Raw genomic sequence first — 12,000 nt, 5'->3', positions numbered from 1 at the left:
TGCGATATAACGTTCTCTGGTTATCTCTTGTTACGTAACAAAGCATCATCAAAATTTAATGGCTTAAAACAATTTATCATCTCTCTTATGGTTCTGTGCGTTGACTGGCTCAGGTGGGAAGTTTTCACCTAGAGTCTCTCATGCGAATGAAGTCAGATGGGAGCTGGGGCTGCAGTCATCTGGAGGCTCTACTGGGCTGGATGTCCAAGATGACAACTCATATGGCCACCAGTCAATGTCACTGAGGACTGGGAGTTCTTCTGGGGCTACTGATTGAGCATCTATATGCAGTCTGTGTGATTTGGGCTTCTCACAGAATTTAGAAACCACAGAATAGTGGGAGTATTCTAAGAGAAAACTTTCCAAGAGATCCAGGCAGAAACTGCAAGACTTCTAATGCACTAATCTCCAAAGTCACAAACTTCACTTTCTGTGTATTCTACTGGTCAAGCAATTCCCGAAGGCCAGCTTGGATTCAATAGGTGGAAGATAAGACAATAACTCTTAATAGGAAGAGGGTCAAAGATTTGTAGTCATCTTTAATTTGTCACAGTCTGCCCTCTGGTTGCATATTATTTACATTCTTCCCACATGGTAAATACACATGTCTCCTCCTAAGACCCAAAAGTCTCATCCCATAATGCCATCCACTCAAGTTTGAGGTCCAGGATTTCATCACCTAAGTCAGATCCTGATGCAGATGAGCTCCTTGGGGTGCAGTTCCCTGAGTACAGCTCCTCTCAATCCGAAAACCTGTGAGATGAAGAGACAAATTATCTGTCCCACACACATAAATACAGTGGTGATACAGAGATAGGACAACTTCACTAAAGCTTTCATTCAAAAGGGAAAGAAATGGAAGGCACATCGCAGTCACTGATCCACAGCAATTCTAGAATCCAGTCAGGTGCATGTTGCCAGATCCTTGGCTACTGAGTTTCCAGTCATGCTTCCCTGGGAATGACTGCAGCTCTTGGCTCCCCACTCCTACTGGGATTTGGATTCTGGTCTGTGAATCATTCTTCCTTTTTCATAAGAAACGGCCATGTTTCAATCATTAAAAAATCTGGAGACAACAGATGCTAGAGAAGATGTGGAGAAATAGGAACACTTTTACACTGTTGGTGGGAGTGCAAATTTGTGCAACCTTTGTTGAAGACAATGTGGCAATTTCTCAAGGACCTAGAAACAGAAATACCATTTGACCCAGCAATTCCATTACTGGGTATATATCCAAAGAATTATAAATTTTTCTGTTATAAAGACACATGCACACATATGTTCATTGCGGCACTGTTTACAATAGCAAAGACCTGGAACCAATCCAAATGTCCATCAACAATAGACTGGATAAAGAAAATGTGGCACATCTACACCATGGAATATGATGCAGCCATAAAAAATGATGAGTTTGTGTCCTTCATGGGGACATGGATGAATCTGGAAACCATCATTCTCAGCAAACTGACACAAGAACAGAAAATCAAACACCACATGTTCTCACTCATAAGCGGATGTTGAACAATGAGAACACGTGGACACAGGGAGAGGAGCATCACACATTGTGGTCAGTTGAGGGGGGCTAGGGGAGGGACGGCGGGAGGTGGGGAGGGATAACATGGGGAGAAATACCAGATATAGGTGACGGGGGGATGAATGCAGCAAACCACCTTGCCATGTATGTACCTATGCAACAATTCTGCATGATCTGCACATGTACCCCAGGACCTAAAGTGTAATTTTTTTTAAAAATGACCATGTTTGTAGCTCAGCAGCCTTGTTGTCCTACTTCCTACCCATGGAAAGCTCTCCACAGTTTGATCTGCCTCTGTCCTATTTATTTCAAGCTGATGGTGCTTCCGCATGTATAATTCTCTTAAATTTTACTTCATTAGTTAAAATATATACCTACAAATCTCTTTAAGGTATGCCACTTTCTGTCTTCGGCTGAGAGTTAGTTGCTATGGAATAATGCCCTTCAGATTCCTTCAAAGTCTGTGAGGTAGACTTCCACCTCCCCAGGTGGCCTGGGCTTCTGACAGCATGCCACCTTAAAGATTTCTAAAATCTTAGCAAGTGTCTTAGAGCCATACCTTTGAGATGAACATTACCCTATATCATGTCTTACTTTGAGAACTTTTTTTCCAACTGGAGAGGCTTGGAATGAAAAGCAGCTTTATTTCTAAACCCAGCAAGTCCGGCTTCTAATACTCCATCTAAGTTTTGCTTGAAGCTGAATAGTTCATTTTGGAGGAGGGGTTTTCACTTCCCTATATTCACACTTTACCATACTTGCCTAAGAGAAGCAAGTTTAGCATTCTGCCTGGAAGTCCCCTTAGCCAAATCTGCCATTTCCTAGGTATATTTTCTGTTTTTCATATTACCAAAAGCAACAGTATACCAAATTATCCATCATTACAAAACAAAGGATGCCTTTTTCCAGCTTCCAATAACAATGTCCTCATTTTCCCTCTAGTTCTCATTAATAGTTTCCTCAGGGACCTCCCAGCTTCTTCCTGCTGCTTGGTCCCCAAAGCCAACGTCCCACATATTAAGTTTTCATTATGGCAGCACTCCAGGTCCCAAATTCTGTTCTAAGTATCCACAGTCGCATAAAATGCCACCCAAAACGTAATTGTTTAAAACTACAATTTATTATTTATCATGGTTTTATGGTTGACTTGGTTCAGCTAGACGATTCTCATTTGTGCTTTCTCTTACAGTTGCAGTCAGACGTTGGCCGGGGCTGCACTTATCTGAAGGCTTGATTGGGATCCAGGTCTATGATGGCACACTCAGATAGCTGGCAGCTGACACTGGCTGTGGGATGGAAGCTCAGCTGGAGCACCTCCTTATGGCCTCTCCATGTGGCGTGGCTTTCTTACCACATGCCACCTGGTTCCAAGAGGGACTAATCTGAGAGTGAATGTTTCAGGAGACCCAGGCAGAAACTACAACACTTCCTATGACCTAACCACAGAAGTCCTGGAACATCATTTTCACTATAGTTTATTAGTCAAGCAAGTCACTATGACCAGCTTAGTTTCAAAAAGAGAGGAATTAAGGAAAGAAGAAGACATAGAGACTTGCCTCTCCTTAAGAATCCATCTCTTAATGGGAAGCAAGTCTGTGTCCTCTCCTTTCATACTAGTGTATAAAAATGGCGGGTCAGCTCTGCATATCTGGTAACTCATTCCTTTAAATATTGATGCTGATCCTGCTCCCAAGGCCATCTTGTCTCTTACCTTACAAAGATATACACATATCCTAGAAATAGATAGACTCAATCTGACATTCTTCTGAGCTTTATAGTTGTAAAATATGTTAACTTTTAGTAATTTTAGGACACATAAAAGCTAAAATTGATAAGACAATGGCTCTGTCAAACAGCTATCCATAGAAAACACAGATCAAGAATATTGCCTCTCAATCCCCAGAGCTTTCTCACTACACTAAGTGGGGCCCCGTGGGGCCAGGTACTGAGGGGACTCCCCTGTCTGTACTCCACCCATCACTAGCTTCCTCCTGTCCCCTGGGAGGCCCTAAACTGGGCACTGGCTCATTCTCACAAATACCTCAAGGGGGAGTGGAAAGGGAGGGGGTACCTGTTTTGTTTAATTGGAACTGGAACAGTCCTATTTTATGCCCTTCCCAGAAAGGGGGAGGGATACCAGGATCTCACTTCTGACTGGCCACCACCACTGTCACTCATTACATTGAGTGTGCGTCCCTCGAGAGTTTGTATAAATTCAGGTCAGAGCTGCAGTTACATAGCCATCCAGTGTCATAGAAAAGCAATTCGTGGATGATCGATCTCTCCATTCAGAAGCATGCAGACTTCATGTACAGTGATGAAAAATTGTTATCATATAATCTTTTCATTAAAAGCTTGGTTGAATACTAAAAAAAAAAAAAAAAAAAAAAAAAAAAAAAACACACAAAAAAAAAAAAAAAAAAAAAAAAAAAGGAATATTGCCTCTCTTTAGGCAATTTCTTCATGAACAATTAGCTGCCTGAAACAAAGAAGAAAACACCCAGATCAAACATGTTTATAACCTTCAATTAATTACCACTGGTAAATGGCAGACCAAAGCGTAAGTGTATGTCCAATTACGCACCTTACAGGCCATCTCTTTTGTGGTGTAATAAGCCATCAGCCCCCTTTTGCTCTCTTCATCCTTCAGAATGGCTATCTGATGTGGGTGAAAGTGAGTGGTCATTCTCCACTTGTGCTTCCTCTGCCTCTGTCTACAAGCACGACAGAAGGAGGGAGGAGGCTGTTAGGGCAGAGGGGAGGAGGAAAGAAATGCAGCAAGGGCCTCTGTGATTGTATAACTATGACAAAGAATACGCACTGTCCTGCTCAAATGACCATTTGACATTATCTCTACCTTGCTGAAAGCGAGTATAGCTTGGAAAGAATGGGCATGAGCTCTGGAGTCAGACAGCTCAGATTTGGTCCCTGGCCTTTCCATTTAGTGTGCTGCAATGGACAAGTTATTTACCCTCTTCGTGCCTCATTTCCTCCGTTCTCAATACTCAACCTCCTTCTCCTGTTAATTGCATGTAATTACCCGATCACTCCCTCCTTCTGAAAACACCCAGAGTGACTGAAGAGTCAGGGAGAGTTGACTTAACAACACTGGGCAATCAGGTGAGCACATCTGAGAAGGCAGCATTTAAGCTGAGCCTTGAATGACAAGAAGAACCCAGCAGGCTTGTAACAGTCATGGCAGGTGTATTAGTTTCCTGCAGCTGCTGTAACAAATTACCACAAACTGGGCAGCTTAAAACAACAGAAATGTATTCTCTCGCAGATCTGGAAGCCAAAACTCTGAAATCAAGGTGGCAAGGCTGCCCTCCCTCCAAAAACTCCAGGGGAGAATCTGTTCCTTGCCTCTTCCAGCTTCTGGTGGCTCCAGGGTTATTTGGCTGTGATCACATCTCTCCCATCTCTACCTTTGTGGTCACATTGCCTCCTCCTCTTCTCTGTGTGTCTTCTCCTCTGTGTGTCTGTCTTATAAGGATGCTTGTGATCACATTTAGAGCCTCCCGAATAATCCAGGATAAGTGCCTCTTGCCAAGATTCTTAATTTAATCACATATTTTTTCCATATAGAGTAATATTCACAGGTTCCAGGGAATCGTAGGTGAACATATATTTTGGGGGCCACTATTCAACCCACTGCAGTGTGGTCAAGGAATAAAAAGAAGATCAATGGGGTCTTTTTAGCCTGGTAAGTGGATTAGTATTTACCAACAATGAGAAGTCATTGGAGATCTCAGGCAGAGTTTATACTGAGATGTGTAGACGTGTGTGTGTGTGTGTGTGTGTGTGTGTGTGTGTGTGTGTGTGTGTGTGTGTGTGTAGTTCTTTTTAGAGGCAGCGTCTTGCTCTGTAACCCAGGCTGGAGTGCAATGGTGCATTCCTAGCTCACTGTAACCTTGAACTCCTGGGTTCATGCAATCCTCCTGTACCTGGGACTACAAGCACACACCATTGATAGCTAATTTTTACATTTTTAATAGAGTTGGGGTCTCAGTATGTCGTCCAGGCTGGTCTCAAACTGCTGGCCTCAAGTGATCAGCCTGCCTTGGCCTCTCAAAGTGCTGGGATTACAAGCATGAACCACTGTGCCCGGCCTATACTGAGATACGTCTTATGGTGATCACTGATCACTTTAGCTGCTTTGTAAAGAATGAAATTGCAGGGAGAGTAGAAGCAGAAAGACCAGTTCAGAGGCCATTGCCAATCTGAAAACTTGAATACGGGGCAGATCTGATATTCTCCATGTAGATCACAGGCAAATAAACCTTCATCAAAGCCTGTAACACAATATCGCTCATAAGAACAAGTTTTTGATAAAGCAACTTCTAATTCTAAATTCTACGAAATAGGACTATGCCCTGGCCCCACTTTATTTTACCTTTAACCCAAATAATTTACTTCCGCTATTAACTAAAATGAACTCATGATTTCTCTTCTACAGCATTTGGGGACTTCCTCCATTATACTGATGTCATGGTTTTAGAGTCAGGAACTCAGAGTGACCTTGAGATGGAATTAAAACATCTGATAACAACAATCAGAACAATCTCACATCAGCCATACAAAAGTGAAAATATTTGCAGTAGGGGGCAAGTGGGTAAGTAACAGACTGAATATATCCTGTCTTAGTCTGTTCAGGTGCCATAACAAAGTACTGTAGATTGGGTAACTCATCAACAACAGAAATTTACTTCTTACAGTTTTGGAGGCTGGAGGTCTGAGATAGATTGGGGTGCAAACAAGGCTGGGCTCTGATGAGGGCTCTCTTCTGGGCTGCAGATAGCCGTCTTCTTTCTGTATTCTCACATTAAGGAAAGACAGCAAGCTGGCTCCCTGGACTCTTCTTATAAGGACATCAATCTCATTCATGGGGGCTCCATCCTCAAGACTTAATCACCCCTAAAGGTTCCAGCTCCTACTATAATCACATTGGGATTAGGGTTTCAATATATGAATTTTGGGGGAACACAGTCAGACCATTGTACCCCCGACCATACCCTGCAGGCCTTTTTTTTCACATGAAAGTTTCCTTGCAACCAGCTTAGTTGATGGGTTCATTCGCTTATAGATGTGTTCAGAAATAGACTTTCTGCAGAGATGAGACTGAGCATTTTTGTAATTAAAAAGAAGCAGTGATTTTATTAATGTTGCTTTTCATACCACAGTTGTCTCTTTCATGAGTAGAGCAGAAATCTTAACCAAATACATGTTTCATGTGCTTAAACTAGCCATTGAAATAGAAACATTGGTTCTATTTCAAAAACAGATGTTGACTCTACCAGCAGTTATTCCTGCAACCGCCTTCTGGTTTTGTCTTGCCTCATAGGGAAAGGGAAGAGAGGACCAACATTTATGCCACCCACTTTGTGGGGTCTCACTTTGTGGCAGAGACTTCTGATTATCCTTCAATGTTCAGTCTTCTTCCCTATGCTTCTTCACCCTCGATTAGTAACAGGAGCCTTGATTCTTAGCTAGTTAGAGTTGCCAGATAAAATATAGGACATCCAATTAAATTTGAATCCCAAATGAACAATGAAAAAAAAAAGTGTATTTTCCAAATAGTGCATGAGACATACTTATGCTAAAAAAACTATTGTTTATCTAAAATTCTGACTTAATTGGGTGTCCCATATTTAACTGGGTTGTCCTGAATAAAGATGACATTTCTCCCCTTTCCCTGAGGCTAGGTGAGACCTTGTGACAAAATTCTGGCCAGAGGGATGTAAATACAAGTGTTCTTAACTTGCCCTCTCCAGTTCTTCTGCCTGCCTGCATGCTGGGATGTGAAGGTGATTCGGGAACTCCAGCAGTCATTTTGGGCCATGAAGTGATCTTGGGAATGGAAGCCATGTGTGGTACAACAACAAGCTAGAAGGAGTCTGGTCCCTGGCCTAGAAGAGGAGTGAAAAATAAACTTCTACCTTATTGCAGTCATTGCTATCTTGTTTTTTTTCCTGCTACTTACAGCTGAAGCTAATAGTACCTACTACACTGTGTCTTCTAATTCTCAGTTAACCTTAAAAGACACATTATTCACATTTTGGCAAATAGAATCCTGAGGCTGAGAGAAGTAACTTGGCCAAGTTGGTCACATAGTAAGCATTGGGTCCAATTTTGAAACCCAGTCTACGCGAAGGGTATCCTGGGCTCTTATTTTTCTACAATACATTGCTTCTCCGGGTGATCATTTTTTATCAAAGTCCTAAGGTTTTATAGCATTATATTAAATTTGCCTCTGCATGTCTGCTATCTAAAGCATTTAGCTTTCTCCCTCATCAAAACCACAGAAGGGGACATTTCTGGTGTCTGTCAATGTTATAGGATCTAAAACTCCATCCCTAGATCTGATATTTGAGAGATCTGCACCAAAGGACACATTATGTATTTACTTGTTTCCTTTGGGATTGCTAACGAAATTTTTCTAGTCTATATTATAATAGTTCTCTAAGTGAGTTATGATTCAATATGAAGTGCTCACTTTTATAGAGAATCAGTATTAAAAGGCCTATTTGTCTATATCTTTTGAAACATGCTGTGTTGTTTGTTGTTCCTTGTAGAATAGAATTTTCATGCAATAAATTTCACACTGAATTTAATGCCAGAAAAAATATTTTTAATATCTATTCAGGCACAATTCTATGTTTGTTTGTTTTTGTTTTTATTTTTGCCAAATATCAAGACAATTTAACAGTTAAACTTTTTTTGCTTTGGTTTCTAGGCATCTTGGAGTTAAATCTTGTGTTTATTTGTGATCATTCAATCATTCCAGATACTAAAATATTTATTTCTGATTTTTTTCTTTTTTAAAATCTATTTTTTTCTTTTTATCCAACAGCTTTTCTTTTCTTGTCTCTACGTTTCCATTTTAGGATACATTTTTATTACTATTGACTACCTCAAATTTGCCTTCATTTAGTTCACAAATGCTTATTCATTGCCTCCCTTGCATACCATACTCGCCTGAAAGAAAGTAAGCTGCAAGCTATAAATTCCTAACTGAGCCTTTTGCTTGCAACTCATGAATATTATTTTCTTTTGAAATGGGCCCACAAATCTCTACCAGATAACTTATTCCAGATTAGGTGAAGATCAACAACAAACTCAATATTTTCCAAAATTTACATTTTTTCCTTTGTTTTAAAAACCAAGATATTAGTCCCATCATTCCAGCTTTCTGACAGAAAGCATGTAGCAGTCACAAATTTCAGGTACCATTCATAGGACCCATCCTAGAGAAAACTGTGGAGGGAGCAGCGTTTCAACAGCAGCATTTCTGCTGCCATTTCTTTTGCAATTGGGGCTTTGCTCTGGGTTTCTGAACACTGAGTACTTCTGGGCCCTCTTTTCACCCACTTCTAGCTACCAACCCTCTTCTCAAAGGACGTCACAGGCACTGATTGCAGCTTTGTGTGAATGTCACTCTTTTCTCCCCCAGGGGAATGGCATATTAGCCCTTTATAGCAAATTAGGAAATGAAGGGCTTCATCCCGGTTAGAGGAAATGTATACACTGTTGAATACGTTTTAAGAAGGGGGCGGGGGGTGAAAAGCAAGACCCTGGGGCCTTCCTGGTGTCTCTGAAGTGGCTGTGCAGAGTCAGCAGCCACACGCCTGCTTGTCCTGCCCAGCCAAGCAACTGGCAGGTACATGTCTCCATGGTGATGCAGCCTGTTCCGTCCAATGTTACTGAGCTTTCAAAGGGCCAAAAAAAAAAAAAAAAAAAAAAAAAAAAAAAAAAAAAAAAAAAAAAAACAGCCAAGCAGAAAATTTGAGCCCTTTCTGATAGACCAGGGAGGCAGAATTGGAATTTTTATTTTTTGCCCCCCACTGTTAGAAATGGTTGACCCTATCATCTAGAATACCCTGAGCCTTCTGCTCTTTCATGCTGAAAAGAGAGACCAGCAACGGCCCATATTCCTGAAGAATCTGCTTGTCTCCTCCATGACGGTCCCCTCCCTCACACATGGGGTTTCCCTCTGCCCACAGGCTCTTCTTGGAGGAGGTTCCTGATCCCCTCTGGCCTCACAAAGGGAAATCATGTGCAGTGATTCACAGGCATTATGGTTCACAAACCCCTTTCACATGCTCCACGAGGTAGGTGGATGACCTCTGCATTCCTGCTGAGGAAACAAGCTCAGGAAAATTTAGTGGCTTGTATGAGATTTACAAAAAAAATGAAAAAAGCAGAGCTGGGACTAAGAGGTCATAGCTCTCACTCCAAGACAAGAGTTATTTTCGGTTCTCTTCAGCGAATGTATCTGCTGAGAGCCAAGCAGGCTGGGCTCCTCTCAGAAGCCTCCTGCTGGCAGATCCTCGGCCCCTTCCCTTCATTCCCCCTTCGCTGTGCTCACACCTCTCACCTTCCAGGCGGCTGCTGATGTGACTGATCCTAGGCTGTGAGTCTGTCAATGGCAGCGACAGTGTCTGATTCAACTCCAGCTACCCCATGCCTAGCACCATAAATATCAAATGAAGAAATAAACTGAGAGCTAGCCCCTTACTGCTGTTCTACCAACATAAGGAGAGTACTCTTGTCCTTCTGGAACCCTGTATAGAAAAGAAAATCATTTTCTTGGCTGTCATCTCCACTGCACCCTTGCTGTGTTCACTGAATAAAGGAGCAGGCTTTACGTGCTGAGGGACATTTCAGTGGGAAAGATTTAAAGCCCTGGAATAATATCTGCCTCATTAAGTCCAATCAGAAAATCAAACAAACCAGAATACGGTGTTTTTTCTGTTTTTGTCTTTAACGGCTTTGGAATTGTGGTCAGTGGAAACAGCATCGTTTGCAGTAAAAATATTCCTGGCTAGCCAAGTGACACATCTGGTTAGTCAAGGATGAGGAAGAGAACAAACTCTTTCATTTCTCAGCAGCTCAGGAGAAGGCATCTGGGTGGGTCTGCTCATGAGAATGTTTGTGAAATGTCATTTGAGAAACTCTAGCAGAGCAAGGATGATGAATTTCATAACTGAAATCAGGATTCAGGTCCAGAATAAAGTTTGGACAATTTTATAAAGCCATGGAGTAGATGAGATCCTACATGAGGGCAATTATTCTATCCCTCCCCTGCTCTGCAGGACAAGACTGAAATTATCCTAGAAAATTCACCCTCTCTTTTTGAAAATCTCTAGAATAGGAAATTCTTAAAACTTTCCTGGATGAGCCTTTTAAATACCTCAGTCTTTATGCGAAGAAAAGCTTTCTTTCTTTCTAACCCAAATCCTTCTTGCTGAAATTCAAATCCATTCCCTCTTGTTTAAGGATCAACCAAGGATTTAATGCCTTCATCAATTTGCATCAATAAATGTAATAAACTTACTGGTTTTTTAAGATGTGTAAAGTACACCTATTAGCACTCTTTGTTGCAAGTAAATACCCAACTCACAGTAACTAAAACCATAAAAGAAATTCTTTGATCCCCGTAAATGAAAAGTACAGACATAAGCTGAGCCTTGGCATCTTAATAATGTCAGTAAGGGCCTGGCTTATTTTCTATTATCTGCTCTGCTTACCATAGTGTCAGAGTCATTCTGAAGCTATTTCCCTCATGGTGGCAAAATAGCTGCAGCAGTTCCACACCTCACAGGTTTATACTACACCCTCCTGCTATAGTTTGGATGTTTGTCCCTTCCAAGCCTCATGTTGAAATTTGATCTACAATGTTAGAGGTGGGCCCCAATAGGAGGTGTTTCAATCATGGGGGTGGATCCCTCATGAATAGATCAATGCCTCTCTCAAGGGCTAGTGTTCTTACTCTATTAGCTTCCTCAAGAACGGGTTGTTTAAAAAGGACCCAGCACCTCCTATATTCTCTCTTATTTCTCTCTCATTATGTGATCTCTGCACAGGCCAGCTCTCCTTTACTTTCTGCCATGAGTAGAAGCAGCCTGAGGCCCTCATCAAATGCCCATGCCCAATCTTTAACTTTCCAGCCATCAGAATCATGAGCCAAATAAACCTTTTTTCTTTATAAGTTACCCGGCCTCAAATATTCTGTTATCACAACACAAACGGACTAAGACACCTTCTAAGCAACAAGTCCTAAAATTTTCCCTGATGAGACTTGCTTGGGTTATGTACCCACACTTGACCCGGGAAATTTAATATACCTGATTGGTTTGTATTAGTCAGGACTCACCCTGAACCTGGTAATAGGGGGTCATCTTTCCAGAAGCACTTGGGTTTAGTGGGAAAGAAGACAAAAATGGAATTGAAATCTTGGTACTGTTGCAAGGGGGATGGGTAAGATGGTAATTGTGCAAAAAAAAAAATGCACCTAAGGTTAAAAAGCACGGTATGATTTGTTTTGCATCTAAGACATCACCCCAGGCCTGTGGCTTGTCCACCTAAAGATGGGTTTTATAATCCTCATATATCAGTGTTCCCACACTTACCTGATGATGACACTCACTTGGAACATTTTTTTTTTTTTTTTTTTTTTTTTTTGAGAC

At 41.5% G+C, this 12,000-nt stretch overlaps 1 protein-coding gene across 1 annotated transcript in view; it reads right to left on the bottom strand.

Annotated features, from left to right (window-relative positions):
• Positions 1–3,986: 3,986 nt before the first annotated feature.
• TSPYL5 (TSPY like 5) overlaps positions 3,987–12,000 on the bottom strand; it is a 35,615-nt gene continuing 27,601 nt past the window's right edge. Inside the window, exons 2-3 of the mRNA XM_037731056.1 lie at positions 5,948–6,052; positions 3,987–4,013 (exon numbers count right to left, since the gene is read on the bottom strand). The gene's annotated coding sequence lies outside the window, so the exon portion shown is untranslated. The remainder of the gene's footprint in view (positions 4,014–5,947; positions 6,053–12,000) is intronic.

Source organism: Cebus imitator, unplaced genomic scaffold, assembly GCF_001604975.1.
Source record: "Cebus imitator isolate Cc_AM_T3 unplaced genomic scaffold, Cebus_imitator-1.0 Scaffold379, whole genome shotgun sequence".
In the NCBI taxonomy this organism is placed as follows: Eukaryota; Metazoa; Chordata; class Mammalia; order Primates; family Cebidae; genus Cebus; species Cebus imitator.
The sequence above is the reverse complement of the archived record's forward strand: the minus strand, read 5'-3'. Positions and strand labels throughout refer to the sequence as shown.